The sequence below is a fragment of the Sphaerodactylus townsendi genome, linkage group LG03, assembly GCF_021028975.2.
Source record: "Sphaerodactylus townsendi isolate TG3544 linkage group LG03, MPM_Stown_v2.3, whole genome shotgun sequence".
Taxonomy (NCBI): Eukaryota; Metazoa; Chordata; class Lepidosauria; order Squamata; family Sphaerodactylidae; genus Sphaerodactylus; species Sphaerodactylus townsendi.
In genome coordinates this window covers 1944363-1949225 of record NC_059427.1, presented here as the reverse complement: position 1 = coordinate 1949225, position 4863 = coordinate 1944363, and the positions used below count along the sequence as shown (strand labels likewise).

General features: G+C 49.8%; 2 protein-coding genes across 2 annotated transcripts in view; both read left to right on the top strand.

Annotated features, from left to right (window-relative positions):
- LOC125428554 (zinc finger protein 420-like) overlaps positions 1–4863 on the top strand; it is a 577239-nt gene that overhangs the window by 474832 nt on the left and 97544 nt on the right. The gene's annotated exons all lie outside the window — the stretch shown is intronic.
- Positions 1–4863, top strand: part of LOC125428839 (zinc finger and SCAN domain-containing protein 32-like) — a 665212-nt gene that overhangs the window by 619834 nt on the left and 40515 nt on the right. The window lies entirely within an intron of this gene.

The following is a 4863-nucleotide window of genomic DNA, read 5'->3' as shown; positions in this document are numbered from 1 at the left end:
TTTATCTCCCCTTAAATAATACTCCATCGACTTCTGTCTCCCATGGTTTCTGGAGGGATGAGAAGCAGGCTCAGGCCTCAGTGGTGGTGGGGTCTGGGTGAGGGGGAGATTCTTTTCTTTCAGTTCCCAAGCTCTTCTGTGTACCTAGGAAGGCCCCCCCACCCTCCACACACACATATGCTATTTGGGCGCCCTAAAGAAAAGAATTGGACCGAAAGGATTATAAAAATACTGCACCTCAGTTGAAGCTGGGTGAAAAAGAGGAGTGGGTGAAATTCCGGGACTTGGGGGGGGTCTCCACCGGTCTACATCAATCATGTATCCCCTACCTTATGGTGCTATGATGGTGTACAAACTATGAATTCCAAAGCATGGATCCTTAATATTTTTGTGTTGGGTTTACTGGGGATAATTTGATTATATAAATTTAAGAAATAAATAAATAAATAAATAAATAAATTCACCATCAAGTTGCAGGTCACATTCACAGCCAACGACTGCGATGCAAAAACCAGACATCCACTGCTTTGTGGCACCACCATGATGCAAAAGCAGAGCCCCAAATCATGGATGTTCATGGATCCTCTCTGTTTTTGCATTGGATTACTCCAGATTTACTATCAATTGCAGATCATATCAATAAACACAACACAAGAGCTAAAACTGGACTGTCTGACTCAAGGGGGAAGGTGGGAGATTCCAACTCCAAACCTGAAAACTATGGAGGTTTCCCTGCATCGTGACAACATCCCTGCACGCAGAAAACTAGCACTGCCATGAGAAAAGTTGTGCCCACTGCCCCTGCTTGTATGAATCAGGTCAGGAACTGATGTCTCCTTGGCACATTGGATGGGGGCTGGTTCATAATCTCAAGGAGCCTGGGGGACCTCAACCCCCCCCCCCCAGTAAAAAAGCAGCCCAGGACCAAAGGGGATTGGAGAGGGGGAGGCTCTCCCTCATCCACCTCCCCAAGAGCAAAGGAGACGGCGGCATTGCTTGAGTTCATCATGAGGTGGAAGGATGGAAAGCCCTGCTGGGGCCAGGCCGCCAAGAAGCAGAGGAGGTCCAAAGGGGGGCTTCCCCCAAATCTCCTGCCCCCCTCCTCAGCCTTCAGCCGTCACCCCCCACCCCCCGCAGTCCTATTCTTTCTTCTTTATTTTGCACAGAGAGGCTCTTTATTCGGGCACAAAAAAAGTATGAGAGTAGAGTATTGAGTGTAGGTGGGGGGTTGGGGGAACTTGGGAGCAGGGGGGGGGTCCTTTTCCAATTCTCTGCTCCCTGCTTCCTTTGGGGGTCTGCCTCGCAGATCCTGGCCCTACATTTACCAGTCCCCTCCTCTGGCCCTCAATGTGAGGATTTCGGCCCCAAAGGCACCATCTCCACCCTTGGAGACCCTCCCCCCCCACCCCCACCTTGCTCTCTGCTCGGGGCTTTGCCCTCCCGAATGAAGGAGGGGGGGGGTGTTCCTCTGCAGACCCCGCCTCCTCTGAACGTGCCTCGTTTGCAATGAATAGAAGATCCCGGGACTTGGGGGGGGGGGGTCTCCACCGTTCACTCCCCTCCCTGGGGGGGACGCATGCCCCCCCCCTTCCCAGGCGCCTCCTCTGCAGCCACCCTCTCGCCCCTGAAAGCAGCCGCCGGGGTGTGCGAGTTCCCCCTCCCCAATGCAGCCCCCTCCCCGCCAAGAGGACTCGTCCAGCCCCATAGCTGCTTTCCTGCACCCCAAATCTGGATCAGTCACCAGGGCTCCGCCATGCAGGGGAGGGGCTGCTTCTCAACCCCCCCGCCCCCGCCTTGTGCAGAGGGGAGGAGGGGGGCACCTTCCCCCCCCCCTTCTTTGCTGTGGGGCGGCTCTCCTGGATCGGGGTCTCCGATCCTCCTCCCCGCCCCCCCCCCCCACTCACTCGCCCACCACGCGCTGCAGGAGCGGAAGCCACAAGAGCCGCTGTTTGCAGACCCCCCCCCTCTCCTCTCCTGCCGGCCTCTCTAGGATTTCGGCCTCTCTGGCTTACCTTTCTGGGGGCGGGGGGAAGCATCCCCCCCAATATCGCCCCTCCAACCGGGGGGGGGGGGGGGGTGCAAGGCGGAGTTCCTCCCCTACCCCCACCCAGAGGTGGGATTCAGGGGGTTCCGAAGGTTCCCTGTTGTTAAAGTTTCCTTTTTCACTTTTTTTAATACTTAAAAAATATTTTTTATTAAGTATTAATATTTTTAAATACTTAAAATTAAAAAGGTGATATTAAAAATATTTTTAAATACTTTTGAACAGTCATTATTTGAATCCCACCACCGTCGGAACCTGTTGGGCTCCGAAGGCTCCGTAGAACCTGTTGTTAAAAATTTCCTTTTTCACTTTTTTAATGCTTAAAATATTTTTTTTATTAAGTATTAATATTTTTAAATACTTAAAATTAAAAAGGTGATATTAAAAATATTTTTAAATACTTTTAAACAGTCATTATTTGAATCCCACCACCGTCGGAACCTGTTGGGCTCCGAAGGCTCCGTAGAACCTGTTGTTAAAAATTTCCTTTTTCACTTTTTTAATGCTTAAAATATTTTTTTTATTAAGTATTATTGTTACTGAAATACTTTTAAACAGTGGTTAGTTGACTCCCACCACCATGCGGAACCTGTTACATTAAAATGTTTGAATCCCACCACTCACGGAGGCCCCCACCCTTTGCCAAAAAAATGGGCTTTCTGAACGTTTCCTTTGGGCTGAGGCGAGGGAGATGGCTGGAGGCCAGGAACATCTGGGGAAGGGGGCACCCCCCAGTCTCCCCTTATCTTTGGCCATAGGAAATGCTGCCTTGCCTTGCCTGCCTCTCCCCACCCCACCCCCCACCCCACCTCGAGTTCAGCTTCCCAGAGGTTTGTTTCCCCTTAAAAATGGGGGCGGGGGGTGGTGTCCCTCCACGGCAAACCCAACCCAAGAGACGGTCTGACTTGGAGGCTGGTGGAAATGGAGCTGAGAGACCACAGAAAGCCCGGGGAGGTCCAGTCCATTTAGGGACTGTTTAAATCCAGTTCCCACGATTAACAGATTTAGGGATCCCTGAAGGCCACCCCTTTTCCCTGGGTGCCAGGGCATCCTGGCTTTGGAAACCATGCCAGGATCCTGCCAATGATGTCCATCCCCCCAGTTATTTTAGAGAGATGGCTGAAGGGGAAGCCACTGAAATCAGCCCCCCAAAAACAAACTCCATGAAAATAATTTTTGAAAAGTTAAAAATGCACTTGAGGAGTGCAATTAAAATGTTCATCAGGAATGTGGGATCATTTGAGGGGATGTCCAACAGAATAAGAAAGTGTACTGTCGAAGGCTTTCATGGCCGGTTCAACTGGTTGTGGTGGGTTTTCCGGGCTATGTGGCCGTGGTCTGGTAGATCTTGTTCCTAACGTTTCGCCTGCATCTGTGGCTGGCATCTTCAGAGACCACACAGCCCGGAAAACCTACAACAACCAGAACAAGTCTTCACCTGCAAGTGGAAGACAGCAATAGAACTGGACAAGTGAATCTCCCTGGGGCAGGGGTAGGGAACCTGCAGCTCGAGAGCCGCATGCGGCTCTTCTGCCCTTGCACTGTGGCTCCATGAGCCGAGCCGCTGGCTTCATCCTTGCCCGCCCTGCAGGCAGCAGGGCGGGCGCATCCATGCGCTTCTCAGAATGAGCAGAGTAAAAGGTAAAAAAACCCTATATATATATAGTGCTATCTTTATTTTAAATGTCAAAAATTATTTGCGGCTCCAAGTGTTTTCTTTTCCCGTAGAAAACGGGTCCAAATGGCTCTTTGAGTGTTAAAGGTTCCCTACCCCAGCGCCTGGGGGGACACCTTCAGAAATTTGGACCAAGAAGGCCCCATCCTAGGTTGCCAACTGCCTAACTTCAGAAGGTGGGGTGTCCCAAAGGAGGGCCACCAAAGATGGCCATAATGGTTTGGCATGTGGGTACTCTGGGCTTTTCTATTCAGAGGCTGCAGAATTATACAGCAATTTTGCTTACAACAACCTGACCCTTGTTCTCAAAAGTTTCAGAAGATAGCTGAGTTGGTTTGCAGGAGAACAGCTACGGCTGAGCCCAGTAGGGCTTTGGAGACCAACAAGATTTTTGTGGCATGACTCTTGAAAGCTGATAGCTCGAAAATATCCTTGAACTCTAAGTGCTACTGGACTGAAATCTAGTTGTCATAAAACATTTACCTTTAACTAACTACAACTGGGTAGGTGGAAGGCAGGATAGAAATGTAAAAGGTAGTTTGTGATCACATTATTTGGCAATAAGAAATTGGATTTATACCCTCCTTTTCTCAACCGTGAGTTGTCTTAAAGTGGCTTACAAACGCCTTCCGTTCCTCTTCCCACAACAGACCCCTCGTGATGTTGGTGTGGCTGAGAGTTCTGAGAGAACCATGACACCCCAAAGTCACCCACCAAACCCAGGAATGGAGAAATAAATCCAGTTCTCTTCTTGGCAATGGAGGTGGAGCTGAGCTGACACTCTAGAAAGCTTTGGGATGTCTGGTCGATTTAGGGATTGTTTAAATCCAGCTCCCACTATGAACACTGAAAATATTTAGGGATCCCTGCGTCCCTGTGCATCCTAGGTTTGGAAATCATGCCCAGTTCGCAGCAATGAGGCCCATTCCTCCAATATTTACAAGAAAAGTTATGGCTAAAGGGGGAGGCAGAGCAGACTCAGAGGTAGAGCAGATCCACTCCAGGCATTTTAATCATGATGTAGGTTGGAATTATACTCTAGAAGCAGCAGAAAGGCCGTTTCTGAAAAGGCAAAAGAAGAGGCTCGTTAACTTTCCACAGTTTGACACAGAAAAGGGGAGAAATACAAAAAAAAAAGTCCTTC